Here is a 21,049-nt window from a genome sequence, read left to right on the forward strand (position 1 = left end):
GAACCATCAGAAAGCAAGTTTTCTGGACCAACTAACAACTCCAAATCTGCAGAGATAGGAGCATAGATTGTGACTGAGATCAGTTTACCTACATTAGAGATCCCAAGAGCGCAGCTGGTGAGAAAGCTTGCATAATGGCTGGATGACCTGTTGGGGAGTATGAAGCAGCAGGAGAGAAACAAAGTCCAGGGCAAATGCTTAGCAGAGGACCTAAACCTTCATAGACTTTTTATCCTAGAACTCAACCAAATTTTTCGTTGTAAAGAGTCAAGAAAATACCCATGTTTCCAATGGATGAAGAGAGAAAACCCTATTTAGAAATAGCCCAGGGAGCTCTCCATAGCAAGCACCTGCCTACTACCAGGGAGGATATACTACTTGGGGTATATATTTGCATCTGGCAAGTGGAGTCTCTTTCTTTGCATACTGAGCATCATGTGAGCCACTTCCCTCTGCCATACTCGCCCGCCATGTTGTTCTGCCTCACCTCAAGCCCTGAAAAATGGAGCCGGCTTTCATGAACTAAGAAGTCCTCTGTTACTGTGAGCACTCAAATAAACACTTCCTACTCTACAGTTGTTCTGGTCAGTATTTTAGTCACAGTGAAGAAAAGGCTGACTAAAACACTAGGAATAGGGAATCACGCATCAGAGCACACTGTAGCCTTCGGCATCACCTAAGGGAGAGAAGGATGGTAGGAGAGAGAGCTCACAGCCAGGGCACACAGAACCACTAACACTGGGCTTATTCACACAGCTACAAAGTGCTTCCCCCACCCCATAATTTACCATCTCATCAACCAGGTTTGGAAAAGTAGTGGGAGATTATAAGGAAAGAAAGAGTTTTTAGGGAAGACAAAAGGGATAGGAAAGTAAGCACATTGTAGGAAATTCAAATATGTCAACCAAGTGACTGAATTGACACATCACTCCACCATTATGGATAATATTTTAGAGAAATGCAAATTAAAACTGCTCTAAGATATCATCTCACTCCTGTCAGAATGGCAGCTATTATGAAGACAAACAACAATAAGTGTTAGTGAGGATGTGGGGGTAAAAGGTATACTCCTACATTGCTGGTGGGACTGCAAATTGGTGCAGCCAATATGGAAAGCGGTATGGAGATTTCTTGGAAAATTGGGAATGGAACCACCATTTGACCCAGCTGTCCTCAGACTATAACCAAAGGATATAAAAACAGCATACTGCAGGGACACAGCCATATCAATGTTTATAGCAGCATAATTCACAATAGCTAAACTGTGGAGCCAACCTAGATCCCTTCAGTGGATGAATGGATAAAAAAATGTGGCATATATACACAATGGAATTTTACTCAGCAATAAAAGAGAATAAAATCATGGCATTTTCAGGTAAATGGATGGCATTGAAGAAGATAATGCTAAGTGAAGTTAGCCAATCACCCCAAAAAACAAATGCTGAATGTTTTCTCTGATATAAGAAGGCTGACTCATAGTGGGGTAGGGAGGGACAGTGTGGGAGGAATAGATGAATTCTAGATAGGGAAGAGAGGAAGGAGGGAATGGGAGGAAGCAGGGGATTAGCAAGGATGGTGGAATGTGATGGACATCATTATCCAAAGTACATGTATGAAGACACGAATTGGGTGTCAACATACTTTATATACAAACAGAGATATGAAAAGTTGTGGCATATATGTGTAATAAAAATTGTAATGCAAAAAAAACAAAGAACATGTATAAAGACATGAATTGACATGAACATTCTTTATATATAAAGAAATGAAAATTTGTGTTTTACATGTGTAATAAGAACTGTAATGCATTCTGCTGTCATATATTCAAAAATAAAATAAAACTCAATAAAAACAAAACAAAACAAAAACATTCCCCAGCAAACTAGGAGTAAGAGAGACTTCCTCAACCTGATCATGAACCCCAGCAAAAGCCTGCAGCTATTACCCTACTTATGGGTGGTAAACTGGACACTGTCTCCCTGAAACCAAGACCAAGGCAAAGATGCCTTCTCCCACTGTTATTCAGTGTTGCATTAGAATTTCTGCCTGGTGCAACAAAACAAGAAAACAAAAATAACACTTATAAGATAAGATGGATGAAATGAAACTATTTTTTTACAGATGACATGATTATATAATGATTATTAATGAATATCTTATTTTGTCACATGCATTTTCTGCATTTACTATTATGATCATACAATTTTTCTATTTGAGCCTGTTAATAGAATGGATTATTATGATTTTTGAATGTTGACAAGCTTTGCATGTTTGGGACAAATTTCACTTGGTGGTTGTGCATAATTCTTTCAAACATTGTTGGGTTGGATCTCTTAATAATTTTCTGATGACTTATGAATTAATATTCACAAAATACATTGGTTAGTTTATTTTTCTTCCAATGCCTTTGTCTGGTTTTCATATTAGAGTAATGCTGATTACATAGAATGAGGTAGCAGGTATACCTATACTTCCATTTTCTGAAAGCAATGGTAGATTTAGTAGAATTTGTTTGATAGAATTTACCATCTAATCTATCCACAGCTGGGACTTGCTGGTTTGGGAAGTTATCAACTATTGACTCAATTTATTTAATAAATGTGTCTCTTTATGTTTTCCATTTATTTTTTGTGAGTTTGCTCAAGTGTGTCTTTCAAGACATTGGCTCATTTCATCTACATTATAAAATCTGTGGACATGGCATTGCTCATGATGTTCCCATATGCTCCTTTTAATGCTCATGGGATTTACAATGACAACTCCTCTTTCAGTTCTTCTATTAATAATTTGAGTCTTTGTCAATTAACTTTGTTTGACTAAAGACAAAATTTTTTGTTCATTTTGAAGAATGAGTTTTTGTTTTGTTGATCCTCTGTTTCAATTGCATTGGGTGTTGCTATATTTTTTATTTTATTTTTCTATGTTTACTTTTGCTTTAATTGTTCTTTTTCTTGTTGTCTAAGATAGAAAATTAAATTACTGACTCTTTCTCTCTTCTAATATATGCATTAAAGGTTAACTATTTGCTGCTGAGCATTGATTTTGATGCATCCTACAGATTTTGATGAATTGTTCTTTGATTTTCATTTGTTTCAAAAATATTTTTGGAGATTTGTTTTGACCAATAGATTAATTAGAAAGAAAGTCTAAATATTAAGGAACTAAGTTTTTCATATGTGTTTCACAGATATATTATAAATCCCATATAAATTACAGCAAGCTATTAACATGTGTACATTCTGGATTGACCAAATTTTCATATCCATAACCTGAAACATTTACCATTTTTTGTGATGCACAGCTTTTTTTCAATCATTAAAGAGAATATTTTGCACAGCAGATTTTTAAATTATGATAAGGTCTAACATCACCTTTACTTTTATGGATTACTCTTTAGGTGTATTTAGTGATTATCACCAAATCCCAGATCCTGTAGATTTCTCTATCACACTAATTCTGGTGTGTATATAGAGAGGGAAAAAACCCTGAAATATCCAACACAGTATTAAAGGAGAGAAGTAAAACGAAAGGAATGACACTATCTAAACATGATTTAATCTAAAGCTCCAGAATGAAGACAGCCTGATGCTGTTGATAGAATAGACAAAAGAATCAATTAAAAAAAAAACAGGGATCTCAGTAATAGACTGAAGCAAGTGTATTCAGCTGATGTATAACAAAGGCACAAAGGAAATTCAATGGAGAAAGCATTGCGTTTTTGAGAAGGTGCTATAGCATTTGGATGACCAAGTAAAAAAAAAAAAAAACAGTAAAAGACCTGGACTTAGATCTTTCAAATTGCCCCCAAAAGAAATTAAAGTATATCACAGATCTATGAAAAAGTATAATACGGCACATGACCTGGGTTTTGATAGTAATTATTAGATAAAATACCTATAGCATGATCTATTAAAGTAGAAGTGAGAGATAGAACTTATCCTCATAAGAAAAAAGTCTGCTGTGCAAAAGATACACTTTAAAGATTGAAAACCACATTTCTTCCACAAACAAAAATTTAAAGTAAATGTTTGGTCAATATTTTATATATATATATATATATATATATATATATATATATATATGTATATATATATATAGAGAGAGAGAGAAAGACAAATATACATAATGTATACTATAGATATCTATAGTGTATATCTATATACACTATATTATATCTATACTATATATTCATATATACTATATATTTATATATATTATATAGCTATCTCTCTCTACATATATGTGTGTGTGTTTGTGTGTGTGTGTGTGTGTGTGTATGTGTAGAGAGAGAGAGTCTGTGTATTTCCCAAATATTTTTTACGTATGTATATAAGTATATCTTATATATAATATATATAATATCTATAGTTCTACATTTCTATATAACACATTATATCTCCAAAATGGGTATAGTTATTATATATCAATTGAAATATTATTTTAAAATAAATATATAATTTTAAAACATTAAAATAAAGATAAACAAGACATGATAGAAGCTGGGAGACAATATTTGTAATCTATATACCTATTCATGGTTGTGTCCAACATATACAAAGAAAAATAAGAAAACATTAAATAATTCAGCAATGAATCTGAAGAAATATTTCATTAAAGACAATATCCCAACTGAATAATAAGTAAATAAAAAGTTTCACAGCATTATTCATATTCAAGAATTTGAAAATTAAAATCACAATAGGATTCTACCACAGAACTATCCAAATGGGTAAAATCCAAACAATTTTCAAAAGCAAATGTTGAGGACTTGGAGTGATAGGACCTCTCAGTATTTTCAGGTGGAACTGTAAAACAGTACAGCCACTAGGAAGATCAAAGCTGGAAAGACAGTAAAATAATCAGTAACCAGCAGCAGCCAGAGGATTGGACTGAGGGATGAGGATGATTAAGTAAAGTAGGAGGGACTTTCAAGGCATTGAAAGTATCCTATGAGCTACTTTAGTGGTGAATATATGATGGTTACATTTGTCAATAAGCAGAACTTTAAAACACAGAGGTGAAATTTAATATAGTTTTTTTTTTAAATTAAAACACTTAAGAGGTCAAAGAACAATGGAAGAAATGGCAAGAATATCTAACCACATTGTAAGCAAATAAATGTATGAAGCATCTGGAGAAAATGGTGGTGAGTTCATGAACAAAGTAACTTTTCAAGACAGTGGCTGTTTAAAGACTGAAGACCAAAGAGACTGCAAAAAGCAGCATAGCCTAGTTGATAAAGTTGTATATTGCATTATGATTCTTCAGAGGAACGGAACCAATAGGATGTAGGTGACACATGCAGTGAGACTCATTGTAGGAATTGTGCTGACCCATCCAGGACTGCTGTGTATGTTTGTGATGGCTGAAAAATTATGTAAATTAAGTTGAACATTTAAGTAAAACTGAGGTCAAATAAAGAATGAATAATTAATAAGTAAATAAAAAATTAAGTGCAAAATAAATAAATAAATAATTTAAATTGAACATTAAATAAATAAATTAAGAAAATAAATGAATTAAGTAAATAAATGAACAGAAGATGAACAAGTAAGTAAATAAAATAAATAAATGATGATAAGAGTCAGCTCTTTTTTGCTGGGGTTTGCAGATAAGCAAGGAAGTATGCTCAAATGATACATATTATAATATGTTACTGTTAGAGAAACCATATTTCATTCATACTTTGCCTATGTATATGGAGGGATATAGAGAGAAATAGTTTCAAAATGTGTTCATAATGAGTTGTGTCAATTGAAAAGTCTTAAAGAATTGACATCTCAGTAGCAAATAGTCTAACATATCTTGGTTTCTAATACCATTTTTCTCATAGATAGCAAAACTTCTTGAAGAAATGACTGATGCTGACAGTCGAGAAAAGGATATTGTAAAAGTTGGAGATTATCATTTAGCACTAGAATGTAAAAAAATGATTTTCAAAATTCCAGTAGCAGGGTATGATTTTTTTGTCCCCGAAAATTTTGACTTCCCTTGAATCAGGTACTGTGCTTTGTTCCTGAATCGATCTTCTCTTTTAAGAAACACAATCAGCAATTTCCAGGCTTGAAAATGAAATAGCTTACTTGGATTGTAATATGCTATAATGACATATTAGACAGTAAAATCGAAGTTATAAGACACAAAACTAGGAATCAGATGAAGGTCTGTCCAGCATCTACTTTAATTTTTTCAGGGGAAGTACTAAGACTATGACATTAGAAATATTCTACTCAGATTATTAAGATGTGTCTGTGATAGTAGCAAAAAATAGAAACATTTACATTCTCAGAAAGTTTAATATACATTTTTCATTGTTAAAATTTAACTTTATTGACTTAAAATTGTATTATTTTTCAGTTTCTACATATATAGTGGTTTAAGATGGATTGCAGGTTAGAAAATTCATCATGTAATAAATTATGTCATAGAATTGATGTAGAAAACCAATAACTGCTAGATAATAGCTGTGAGGAGATCTGTTTCACTTCTCCTGAGAGGCAGATTGTACTTATTTCTACATATGATTTAATACTGAAGACCGTGACAACAATTGATAGCAGCCAAGATCTCTATAATACATGAGCTATGTTCATCTACATTTCCTATAGAAATTGAGCAATTTTATTCACAAATGGGTACTTGCTTATGCAAATTAATGATAATTACAATATAAATTATTATAAAAGCTTCAAAACAATCTTATGTTCTTCAAATAATATCTAATATATTGTCAACTATTAGTTAATTATTTTATAAATGCATAAAAATACTTTTTTGTATAAAGACTTACTTTAATACTTTAGAACATATGAAATTTGCTTATTTCCAAGTTTCTTAATGATGGTGAATTTAGAATCATGACAATAATTCTGATCTCTATCTATCTTCTGCACAATCGATTGTTAATAGGGACAGCTGTTCTTCTCTGGATTCATGCCACCTATACAATTTTAATTGAAGTTAAAAATAGTTTTATGCATTGAGGCTAGAAGCAAAACCAAACACACACATTAGTGTTTCTAGCACATTCACATGAGTATTTAGTAATTGCTGTTCAACAGCAGTCTTCCATTCTCCATGTTAAAAATTGTTTCCTTGATATTCACTGCAGAGGAAGTATTTATATCAATATTTAATTATTGTACCTTGGAATTGACCTAATTATATTTACTTGAATTATATGTTCAAACACAAAAAAGTAGGGATTAAGTATTAAACTTGTGTCAGTCAACTAGAATTTCACAGTGGGGCAAGGTGGTACTTTGAAGCTGCTTTGGTTCAGTGATACAATTTAATTGGAAGGCTATCATGTATTTTGTAAATGTTTATTTTATATTCAAGTATTATTGAAAATGTTATATGCAGTGATGTCCTATGATAATTATTTTCTTTCTGTAATATAAAAATGAAAAGGAATCATCAAGCCCAGGTCTAAATGATGATATGTGCAATTGTCATATTAAACAAATTTTGGTGATTTGAATTTATTCCTTATACTTCTCACCCTTTCAAATAGTATCTATGCCTTTATTTCCTATGTATGTAGGACCTTCTTCAACTTTTTCCTGTTCTATATGCAGGAATTTCTTTCCTGTATATTTTGAGCTGGGCGTTGGTAGGCGTGTTCTTGGTTGTTGAGGGGAATTGTCTTGGCAGCAGTACATGAAGCTGGGAGTCCACACTGACTTCAGCCTCTCCAGCTCCAGGGAGCTTGTTTTAGTGTTAGGCTAACATTAGAGGACTTTCAGATACAGGATAACGTAAACCACTTAGCCCTTCTTATCTTTTGTTTTCCATTATTAAAATCTCTATTACTGACTTCCAGTCTCCTACGTTCAAAAAAGAAAAAAAAAAAAAAAACAGAGAGAGAGAGAGAGAAAAAAAAAGAAAACACATTAAAAAAAGAGTCATTCCTGAGCAAGATTCTCTTTCCAAGGAATATTATCTTTTTATGAAGCATACTTTGTGCTTTAAAAAGCTTGAAATTTGATGACTGGAAAGAACTCTTATGTTTACAGATTTTAAAAAAAAAGTTAGACGAGTTTTAATTTTTCTCATATTGACACAAGAAAAGTAGATCTAAAATTAGAGATGGAAAATAAATTTAAGCCCTTATAAATCTTATCTTCTACTTACAAAGAAAACAAACAAATGAAACTTTCAAAAAGCTTTTAAATCCAGGAAGAATGCTTTTTTTCAATTGATACCTAAATCTTCTTTACTTTGTTCCTTTATTAAGTTCATTAATCCACTTATACAAATACTCATGGAGCTCTTCTTTGGTATACTCTTTCTGTTAAATATCCAGGTCAAATTACAAAAAGTCAAGCTCTTGGAGAGAAGAATCTGTGTATGAGGTTTGTAAGTAATCTGAACTTATAAAAACAGCACAGTCTATATAATGTTCCTCACCCACAGCCTATTTTCAGGACTCAGTACATTTGTTCACATCTCTACTTTATTAAGCTAGTAGTCTGTAAGAACTTTTGAAGGAAGTAACCATGTGGTATTCAAGTGTGTCCCCACATGATCAAGAACAATTTCACAGCCATAAGGAAAATATAAGCATTCAATATTTTAAGAGATAACATACCAATTAAAAAAACAGTCTTCATTCACCTCTGGGATGATGAAGAAAGACTAAATATAATAACTCTCAACTTTCTATGCAGAACTTTAAGCACTTAGACAAAATTTCTATCATAATTTCAAGCAGAAAAATATTTGATAAATTTCAAAATTTGACAGGTCAAATTGAAAACATGAATGTAATACCTCCTAACCAAAATCCATCTTCAAAGCATCTTTCTCACCTATATTTCAGAACAGAGGTTTTCCACTAGTGGCTTTCCTCTTTAAGGTTAGATTAGATATTAAGGGAAAAAGAGGCTAATATGCAAAAGAAATATTTGAAAGAAACAGGTCATCAAAAACATTAAACTTAAGGTTTCATATTTCTTGGGAAAAAAAGAGACAGAAACATCTTATAAATCAAAAAACTAATTATAAAAAGAAAATTACAAAATATCCAGTAGATCTAATTGTGATTTAGTTGGCATTTCTACTTTGAGTCAGATAAAAGTTTCTTTTGTAGTTTAAATTAAGTATCATGAGATTAATGGAACACTTAGATAAGAACTTGAAACTTCTTTCAAGCTACTTTCTTAGAGATCCGGACTCTGAGGTTGCCCATAAATTGGCTATAATTGATTTTAGTTATGTAAACACATAATAAATATAGAACTAAAGAATCTACTCTTTTCTCTGGATTCCAATTTTGTTTTTTCCCTTGGTCTGCAAAGGGTCTTGGTGATCTTCCTCCCTCAGAGATGTGGTTTCTATCTCTGTCTGGCGACTCTCATGCTCCCCACAAACTCTCTCCCTGGCTCTTACTGTTTACTTGGTGCATTTTCTCCTTCTGCCCCTAACTCCTGATGGATTCTCATATCAGCCTTGACTTGATATCTGACTGGTGCCATTGTGTAGTTTACAAATCAATTTGTGCTCCAGTTCCAAAGAAAATTATTTTATCTTTGGTTGATCAAAGATTCTGTTTTGAGATCATGGGTAATAAATAATTCTTTAGATACTAGAATTCTTATTGAGTTAAAAGTCATTTAAGGACTTTGAAAGAAAGTTCTATGTGGAAAGGTAAAAGATATAAAATATGACACTAAATTCTAATGCTTTTTTTTTATTAATGCAGCTCTAATTTAAGTGATTTGAACAAAGAGCATTACCTCTTTGGGAAAAAAAAATGGTTGTGTGGAATATGGTGGGTGAAATCTCTTACTTGTAATTCTACTGGAGAGAGAGAAATTACAGATTATTATCTAGAAAATTTTAAAAAATTGAACCAATCTGCAATCCTATAATTTATAACCAATGTAACAATTTACAATAGGAATAATTTACTTTGAGTGGTTCATAGAATCACTATAAAAAAACATGTGTTGTGTTGGAATTTTCATTGAGAGAAGTAAAAACAATAGAATTACTTATTATCAGCGTACTCAAGATAAAAGCCTTTCCAAAGAAAGAAAAATGTTATTGACCATTCATCATCTATGCTATGGTTGAAAATGTCCTCCCAAAACAAAATATATATTAGAGATATATGCTATAGATCTATAACAAAGATATATATTTGAATGAATATATAAAATATATATAAAATATATTAAAAATATTTGTGTGTTTGTGTGTATATATGTATGTGTGTATATATGCATACATATATACACACAAATATGTATATGTATATATATATGTGGATATACACACACACAAATATATATGTGTATATATATATATATATATATATATATATATATATATATATATATATATTTGAGTCCTCGTCCCTAATATCTCAGAATATGCCCTTACTTGGAAATGAGGTGTTGCACATGTAATTAGTTAAAAGGAGGTCAGGCAAATTAAAAAGCACCAAAAGCTACTAACAAGACCAGGGCCACCAAACTGACTTTGAACTTCTAGCCTCCAGTACTATGAGACATGAAATTTCTGCTATTTAAAGGTACCCATTTGTGTTGCTTTTCCAGGGAAGCCAGAGAAACTTACTGGACAGCCCTCCTTGTATTGTAAAGCAAACACTCACTTAGAATTCACAACATATGTGTCATTTTCCTAATGACAGGTAATGCAACTGTGGTGGTCGCTTAGGACTGGGAGAGAATGGAGTGGCTGGGAGGAGGAATGATGATTGACTGTTAATGTGTGCAGAATTTCTTTAATGGGGTATAAATGTTCTAAAATTAGATTTGGGCAATGACTGCATAATCATGTGACTATAGTAAAAATCATCATACTGTGCACTTTAAAATGAGAGAATTGTATGGTATATAGATTAGCTCTCAATAAAGCCAGTAAAACAATATAAACACATCTTCCTTTCAAACAAATTACAATAACGTTGAGAATAAGTTTGTGGTTAGCAGGGGTATGACACAGAGTGCCTTAGCAAATCACACTGGAGAGCACCCACCAAGACGGTGGTCAAATGCACATGCATTGGGTAGGATCCAACAAGTTCTCACAGATGATGGTAATAGGCCTTAGTCCCTAAGAGTGAAAGTCAGAGAACTACCAAAGGAAATAAAGAACAATGTTCTAGTAAGAGGAGGGCACCCTCACGCAAATGTATTCCCGTCCTTCAAATTCTGAAACAAGAAGAAATCATATTACACTATGCAAATTACCCAATATTGAATTTCTGCATGACTTTGTTGAATGAAGCAGAAAGTAAAACCTACAGCCCTCAGAGGATTGAGTACTAGCATCAGCATCACCACATCTAGCCCAGAGCTCAGTGATATCTCTGCTGCCAGAGTTTCATGATCCTTTCAAAGGGACAAAAGGTATTTTTTTTTGTGGTGTGTGAAGACATAGTGAATATGATGTGGCATTAAGGAATGACACATAGGTGATCACCAATGGAGACAGGAGCCCTAGAAACAACCTATGATTGTTTGAGGCATGGGATATTTCTGACACATCTCTAAAATGTCCAGAGTAATTCAACTCAGAATAGAAGTACAAAACTGAAAAACTTAGCAGTGCTGGAATGTATTTCTAATACTTCCAGGATATGCAATTAAAACTTCAATCCAAATTATAAAATCAATTGCATAATAAGAACAATTGGAGAAGACATAGTAGGAGGTGAGGTGAGAAGAAACCACACAGGATGAAGCCGAGAGACAATCATGTGAGATGTGGAGGATATTCAGAAAGAGCACTCACACAGAGATGGGTCTGGTGTTCTAGGAAGAGCAAAGAAAGAAAGGGGTCAGGAGACAATGGCACAACTTTCCAATTGTTATTAAGGAGATCAATTCACAGAATCAAGAAGCCACATGAGTACCAAGATTTTAAAAATAAGGAAACTGACATCTAAGCATATGGCAAAACAAAACAGTGCAAAGTTCCCAGAGTTACAAAATCTAACAGCTGAATGTTCAATGGCAGGAATGCATATGAATGTTAAAAGAAAATGGCATTACATTTTCCATGCATTCAAACAAACCAATAAATTCATTAAAAAAATCTCAACCTCAAAATTAATTTGAATTCAGAGATTCATTGCACAGGGATTGGAGAGAATTCAACATTGGCTGACTCACCAAAGGGAAAATGATGACTATATTTTAGACAAACAAGAACCACAGAAGGAAGTCTAGAGAAACCAGTGAAGAATACTCACGTGTAAAACATGAGAAAATAGTTTGCTTCTCATAATGGAATATCACATAGCCACTAAATTCCTCAACTCATAGCACACCTCGGTGGGTGATCACAGAGTGATTCAACCCAATAAAGAATAAAGTAATCAAAAATAGAATACTGAGCTTCTAAAACCAAAGTCTGCTCCCTTTAGTGATAATCATTATTCTCTTCACATATTATTATGTTAACATGACTTTAATATTAGCTAATAGTATTATCATATTGTATGAAATTTGCCTTCACTATTGTTCAAATTTACAAAAACTGAATAATATGTTATATAGAGAGAGTCCCATTTCATTCAGCATTAGTTTTATGAGAACTGTTTATGTTGTTATAGTATCAGTAGCTCCTTAATTCACATCACTCTATAGTTTTGCTTTGTATAAATATACCACAAATTATCAATTCAACTCTTGATGAGCATGTTTATTTCTTTCATTTTTTTCTGAGGTATTGTAACTGTAGAGTCAAAGTACTGAAGTATTTCACATTAAATCAATACATTTTAGGGAAACACTAATAAGTGAAAAAAATGCAAAGGATATTATTTCAGTAGGAAACAATGTAAAATTACAAATGTCCGTCTATGGCTCCAAGTATTTTCTATTATTTTTCCCCAAACCACATACAATGCTATTGAAGTGAATTACAGACCCAATGAGGAAATTCTAAATGGAATTAAGAGAAAACTCAAACATATATTTTGATGATTGGTCAAAAAATTGTGAAGATATTCAAAACTAATTATTTAATAAACATTTAAATAGTCTGATTGGACTGGAAGACAAGAGTGGGACATTCAACCACAGCCACAAATACTAAACTTGCTTCCACTGTGTTTCAAAAAATAAAAAAAATAAAAACAAGATTTTTATCACTTTATTTATTTGGGGGAAGCTGCAGATCCTATCATGTTCTATAAGTTCCTGAGAAACAGAACAGTTAGTCATTTGCCAGGTAAGTCTAATGAGGACAGCTCTTCTGTATTTTACCCACCACAATACACATAACTCCTAGCATATTGCTGGTCCTGTAATAGGTATTCAATAATTATATACTGGGTGAAAAGGCAGTCTATAAGTATATACTGGGTGAAAAGGCAGAAGTGTATCTTGAGTATTTCGTCAAACCATTGATCTTGTTAATTAAGAATAAGTAGTAAGAATTGACCCAGGTATGTATGCTCCATAAAGAGTGTCTCAAGTTTGCATTGGCTTCAAATAGAATCACGTATTGATTATTCAGGCTTCAAGTCATCTGAAAGTTAGCTAGGAATGTGCTCAGAGAACTAAGGTGGCTGAAGTTTGGCCATCTTACCTTTCACCTTGGTCAAGATGCCCAGGAAAAGGATCAGAGGAGAAGGGCATGAACAATGGTTCTTCAGCTCTGCTTCAAAAGATGAATTCTCATGTTACACAATTCTATCTAACCTCAAGAGAGTGGGGGTGGATGATCGTCCCAAACCCCACAAGAAGAGAAGAACCAGGACTACTGACAAATCACCTCCCCAAGAAACTAGTTGTGACTGGCAGAGATTTTATTTAAGGAGCATCTACAAACTGTTGTCATGCTATGGTGGATTGTAAAGGCAATACCACAGAGTGCATGGGATTTAGGGCATATTATAAAACAGATGGCACATGCAAGATGACAGGTGGATTGGTAGGTAGGTAGATAGGTAGACAGACAAATCCCAGCATACTAACAGAGCTGTGCTGCAAAGACTCAAAAGACATCTACTGAAATTCCAATTTTAACTCTCATCAGCTAAGTGCCCTTGGAAAAGTAATTTAATATTTTAAAGCCATAGTCCTCTCCATGAGCTGAGCAAGTGTCCTAGGAAGGAGCAAACTGTCTTGAATGTGCAGAATTTGCGTTTGATGCTGATTGTACCACTCAATCCCTGAATGGCTGTGTGTGACTTATGTGAACACGTCAAGTCTCGATTTCTTCGGTAGTAAAATTTAGACAGCAGTATATTCTTCAGTTGATGCTCTTAGTAGAAACAAGATGTTTGTTGAGCAAGGTGTTCTGAGTTTATGCTGCTGGCACTTATAGGGAGTCATGCTGATTCACAAGGTCATCTGAGTCAGAGATATGTGATGTCAGCAATAGTACCCGGGGCAGCCAGTGGCATCTAACAGGCGCTCAATTTTCATTGATCTGATATTCCAGAATCACCTTCGAAATGCACTTTGAGGTGGCTGATTAATATCTGATGGATTCGGCAACAGAGAGCCTTTAGGACAAGGGCAATCAATCTATGTCCAAGTGAAAGCAAGAGCAACACAAAAACAAAAACAAGCAGAACTCCTACCCACAGTGTTTTCTAAACAGTTGAGAAAGCACCAGCATAAATGCTGATGGACATCCATGTTAGGATCTTCTGACATTTAGTTTTTCATGTAATTCATGTTTAGTAAATGACAGGAAACTGAGTAAATGTGAGGGATACTAAGGTCCTCTGAATCTTTCCATGCTGTGGTAACCACTGATAGATAACTTGATACATGACTTTAGAGATGTTTACTCTATGTATGACAGCTTTAAATGTGACATCATAAACCTTTCTTAAATCTTAAATATTTTTGTGGAACTGTTTACACATCAATACATATTATTATTATTTTTTTTTACTTTATGCCATGAGTTTTTTTAAAAGTTGTTACTATAGTCTTTGAAAATTTAGGACATTACTGTTTGCTCTGTTCCATCTAGGATAGTCTGTGTAGATTATTACCATATGGTTTGAGATAGTTTGTCTTAGTCTCATCTTCTTTCTCAAATATTCTGGCCATTCCTGAGGACTCATCTGCCTTTTGAACCAGAGAACTCCAGCCACCTGTAGAATTCCAACTCCACCCTGTTTACCCTGGTGAAAGGCCACAAGTGGTGACAGAAGGGTGAGGACTACAGAGGAACTCTTCTCATCAAGTTCCTAATGAATATTCCTCTTCTAAGCATAAATATAAAAACTTGAATCTGAAAAACATGCAAATAAATATAGTGTAACAAAATGCTTCATACTTACTCAATGCATGTCTGCATAGATTTTTCTCAACTTACTTAATCAATGATAACTTTTGGTTTCCAAAAGAAAATTAAGCTCTCACTAGCTACATAAAAGTGAAGGCACTTCTGACTTTGTACTCTCCAATTTGCATAAGGAATCCTTCTCAGGGGACTGCATGCATTGCTTTCCCTGCCCAAGTTGCTCTGGGCTTTTGTTTGTCTATCAGCTGGTGCCATGTGTGGATGGGGGTGTCATGGAAAAGAATGTCGCATCAGGACCTGGAGGGTCCTTGCTCTTCAAGATCCGGTTCCTCGAGTCCTAACAACCTTGGTAACTCCCAGGTGCCTTCAAAGGGTTCTTTCCAGTCTCTCTCCCATACTTTCTAGTTCTCGCGGGAGTATTGGCCTGCTAGAAATCAATCTGTGCATATAGAAAGGATCATATCTGTCTGTATGCCAATAAAATTAATCCTCATAGCAACTTGTCAATTAGATATCATGATTCCTCTTTTATGTGAGATGACTAAGAGTTTCTCTGTTTAAATGATATACTTGCTCAATTTCAGGTGATGAGCTGAAATAACTGGGGTTAGGCTGCACTGCTGTTCAGACCCCAGTCCCCAGTGATATAATATCTCTTTCAAAAATGTGACAAAAAGCTCACCTCTTTTCTTTGATGGATAAAGAATTATTTGAATTAAAATTTTCTTATAATTGCATCTAAATAAAATTTGTAACATAAAATTCTTGAATAATGATAACTTTATTAAGAAATTATTAATAATAAATTAGGTGTATTCTAATAATTCATAATTAAAGAAACTTAACCTATGAACAAAGAGCATGAAATCAAACAAACAAAACGCATAGACAATGAAATCATAAAAATAAACAATATAGCTTGGTATTGAACTATATTTGTTCTCTAAGACAAAACCAAAAGAAACTTTCTAATTCTTCCATGACCTTTACCTCGGAAGGATGATAAGAAAACAAACCAAACAGTATTAGTATAATGATCAAGAAAGAAGGGGGCACACTTCATAAAAATATGCATTAGAATAATGTATTATTATTATTCCAAATTACTGAAAAATTACTCAAGAGACAAGGATTTGCAAGGCTAATTTGTCCACCTCTGGCCTTCCCTAAAAAGTAGATTAATACAAGTGGGAAACTGAGCAGAGTCAATACAGAGAAAAAATGAAATGAGGATTTTGGTGTGCTGCATAAATTTATGATTTGAAGCACAACTGCTTAAATTATAATCTGGCCCACTTGAAAGTGTGTTTGTTACCTTTCCTGATCAGGCCTCAGTAGTTAGTAACTGTTAGTGATTGCAGATCATCATTTCCCCACAAATCTGAGGTGGCAAAGATGAAGGCACAACCACCTAGTGCCCTGCTAACTCGAGCACAATTGAATAGGAAGTGACCCTGGGCATGCCCAGTGCCACCCCAGAGCGGAAGTAAGCAGGTGGAATCAAGAAGCATCTCCCTTTACTTTCTGAAACTTCCAGGATTATAATTGAAAGATCTATTAGAAAGTATCACAAGCATCCCAGAAATCCCAATGAGAGAGAAATAAGAGAGGGGGTACTATAGTAATAAAATATAAAATTCATAGATATATAATCAGATAAAGCAGTGATGTAGAAAAGCTAGAATTGCAGTCTAAATGATTGCCCTTGATCATTTTGTTCTTCAGCATTTTGTTGGTGTGACAAAGTATTCAAGGTAAACAGCTTAAAGGGAGGAAGAATTATTTGGGTTCACTATTTCAGAGGTTCCAGCCCATGGTTCCATGGTGTCTGACCTGTAATAAAGAAGAATATCCTGGCAGGTAGGACATGGTGGTCCGGAGATGCTCACCTCTCACCTCATGGTGGCCAGGGAGTGTGGGGGTATGGATTGGTAGGGGAGAGAGACAGAAAGAGAAAGAAAGATCAAGAGCCAAGAATAAGATAAGCCCTTCACAGGCACCCCTAGATCTACAGATCTGCTTCTGCCAACCTGGTTCCAACTCCTCCAGAGCCTGCCACCTCCCAGTAGTCCATTCAATTATGAACAATCAATAGATGCATCCATCGATGAGGTTAGACTCTCATGACCCAATCGCACCCCAGAACCCCACCACTGAACATTGCTGTATTGAGGGCCAAGCCTTTAACATGTGAGTCTTTGGAGAACATCTCAGATCTAAACTCTAACAATTATGTACGGAAAAGAAAGTAATCGTTTTGCAATTCCAAGTGCAAATGAAATAAAATTGAAATGAAACATTTTAGGAGTAATTTTTACCCATACAAGTGAGAGAGAAATACTTCCATCCCTTACACATTATTTTGAATTGCTTCAAGAAATTCAGATTGGGGTGTGATTCACTTCAGTGATTGTCGGAGTAGAGGAGGTAAGGGGACATGTTTCAGTAACATCCCTGGGTAACTGTGATAATAAGAGATTGCTTAGGAAAATCAGAGAGAGATTGATGATCTCATCAGGCAGGATGCTTTAGAAGAGTATTATTCATAACAGATGTCTACATTCAGGCTCACAGAGACCATGAGACTGTGTTGCTTTCTGCCAGCTGTTAAGAGTCTATTAGGAACATGCCTGGTAAATATAATGGTAAGAGTAAACAGAAAATGCCATTGTTGTGAAAAAAAAACAATGTCTAAATGAACCCTGTTTTTTCTTTTAGCCTTTCTAGATACCCTTCATTACTTCTTTCTTTTCAACATGTCTAACATACCTGTTGATATTCAGAAGGTCTGAAGTGGTACCTAGGAATGTGTAATGTTCACTATAATAACCCACTCTGTGCCCATCCATGAAATGCAGCCTAGAAGGAAGGCTCATGCTGAGGATTTCCTTAAGCCCTCTACTTCCTCTGAGTCTTGCCTGGACTGGCATTTTTGCCATTTCTTTGGAAGTGTACTAATTCCTGGCAAGATCGGGGCAAGCTCATTAAAAGAAAGCCTTCTCTCCCCGTGGGTGCCACAAGACTGAGCAAACAAGAAGATGAATCACACTCTTGTCGCTGAAATTCAAAGATGCAGCAGGTGTGAAACTCAGGATGACTTTGAGTGTAAGAAGATCAGTCACTGTAGATCTGATAAGAATACTAAAAGTCACCTGACTCCAGGAAAAACAACAAAATTATAGTTGGTGACCAATTTGAAGAAACTGTTTTCAAAAACCTTCCAAAATATTCAGGCCATTAAAAGAGTCTCTGTATAGATCAGAATATCTATATCTATATCTATCTATCTATCTATCTATCTATCTATCTATATATATATATACACATACACATACATACATACATACATCCCCAAAGCATCAAAATGCTATTCCAAGAATATGCATGCATGCTTATGAGTATGTGCTTATTTATTAAAAATGATGTGATTAATTGTATCAAGCAGTATTTGAGGGCTTTAACAACAAACCTGCATGATATTATATATTATTAAAGTCTTATTTGTGAAAATAAAATGCTTACCTAGTAAATCAGGTGTTATAAAAACATTAAAAGACAAAAAACTTACAGATCAAACACTATAAATAAGTAATATCATAAAAGTTTAAAAAACAATGTAGTTCTATCAGAATATTATTGGAATTTGATTTCTAGGGGTAAAATAGGAATATGATATATATTATTTAAGTTAATAGTAGAAAAACACTTCTCAGTGATGAGAATCCATCCTCAAAGATAACACTGTCACCATGAGCAGGTTATTTGAAAGATTAACACTACTAAGGTTTGCTTTTATTCTGTGTTGGATATTCAAAATTGGTTCAGATAATTGAAAAATTACATGCAGCTGCTTTGCCCAGTTGCATTTAGGGAGTATTTAAAAGCCAATTTTCTGTAGTGGACAAATGTAATCACAAATTCAAGTTTGCCCTAGGTTCCTCTGGACCTGCACAGGCCCAGCATTATATACGTCATTTCCATCTAACAATAAAATGCTGCTGTGCACATTCAAATGTGGGGTTTGCAGATCATATAACACCAGCTCACAGAGGGCAGTCCAGAGGCACAGTTACTAGGCTGCATGTGCCATAGGGTCAGCTGTGCAGTCTCAGGATTTACTTTTGAAATAAAGGACGATTGGCACTGGAGAAGGACCAGTGCTACAATTCTTGTACTGAAAAATTTTAGAGACCTTAAAGAGCTGCCCCGTATGCCATTCACATTTTTGGTTATTAAAGCCACGAATCATGAAAGTTTGAGCTATATACTGGAACTTCTGTGGAGTTGTGGTCTGGGTCTGACTTAAATGCATCACCCTAGCATACTGTGGTCAATGGGTCAGAAACAATCTACTAAAAAGTTCCTCCTTGTTTATGGAAGGCTGTGCAGGATACAGGAAATTGCTCTTCATTATAATCTTAAATTTCCCAGATCAATGGACTGCTAGGACCTTTCCCAATTTGTCACATCCCTGGATTTTCATGGGTTTTAGGTCCTTGTCCTGTCATGTGCTCACACTAAGGTTCCCTGCATCCTGGCTCGCTAGCCCCAATTGGCACAGTATCATCAATAGCTTTATGTGCTTTTAAGATGATTGAGGTACCTGAACTCTACATGTTAAACTCAGAAGGAGAGTTGACTATAATTTGACGTATAAAAAAAGAACTTCAACTGTTGTCCCCATCTCATGAGGCATGATGATCTGGTTCACTTTGTTGGAGGGAGTTCAAAACAAAGCATAGTGCTCAGACATACCCTCTTGTCATGTAGCAGCCAAAGGATGTCTTTATCTGATTGAGTAGAGATAATACACCTGCAATCACACCTGGGATAATATCACCACCCAAGTGTGTTTTCAAGTGTCCTTATTCATTCTGCAGTGCTCTCTGGCCATCTCAACTGGATATTCAGCCAAGTCCTATAGAGACATATTCAGAAAGCCCCTGAATCCCTGGAGGCTCTGATGGAGACACCAGATTCCTTCCTGCCCTTGGGATGCAATGGTTCAGCTTGCTATCACAGGGGGAAGGTGTGAAAAGAGTTTCAGGACTTCCACTTTACCCTCCCTAACAGAACCCATATCAGAAATAATACAGCAACTAATGTGGAGATCCTGTAGGTCACCAAGGGTACCCTCCCTCACTCTGTAGTCTAGATTTGGGGCAATAACTACAGGATGGACTTGTGGTTCAGTTAATCCCTCTGAGACAGAGTTGGGCCAGGATTCCATTTGTCACTTGACCTCCAAAAGTTTCTGCCCTAAGCAATGGGGGTCTTGGTGGAATCTCAGCATATGAGCAAACCCAGCAGAAATCACAAACCTATAAACTATACATATTACCCCTTAAAAAATCTAGTCATTTGGGTAAATGGCTACAGTACATTTATAGTAAGATTTGGAGGGATATTCTCAGACACAAAAATGGACTGTGTTAGGTTCTCCCTCAAGGAACCTGACCTCCTGCCAATCAAGGAGCAACAAGTCTGTGAATTGACACAGGTCAGTGTACCCGTGAGCTGCTATAACAAAATACCATTCAGTGGGTGGCTTAAACAGCAGTACTTATTTCTCACTGTTCTGGGAAGCCAGATAGTCTAAGATCAAGATGTCAATAGATCTGATGTCTGCTGAGGGCTTTTTTTCTGGTTTCAGATATATTTCTTCTTCTTGAATCCTTACATGGAGAAAGAGAGAGAGGGGGAGGGAGAGAGAAAGGGAGAATGAGAATCATATCTTTCCTCCTTTTATATCGTGAGGGTTCTACTCTCAAGACCTCCCATAGGCCCACATCTAAATACCATC

Source organism: Callospermophilus lateralis, unplaced genomic scaffold (genome assembly GCF_048772815.1).
Source record: "Callospermophilus lateralis isolate mCalLat2 unplaced genomic scaffold, mCalLat2.hap1 Scaffold_137, whole genome shotgun sequence".
Classification (NCBI taxonomy): Eukaryota; Metazoa; Chordata; class Mammalia; order Rodentia; family Sciuridae; genus Callospermophilus; species Callospermophilus lateralis.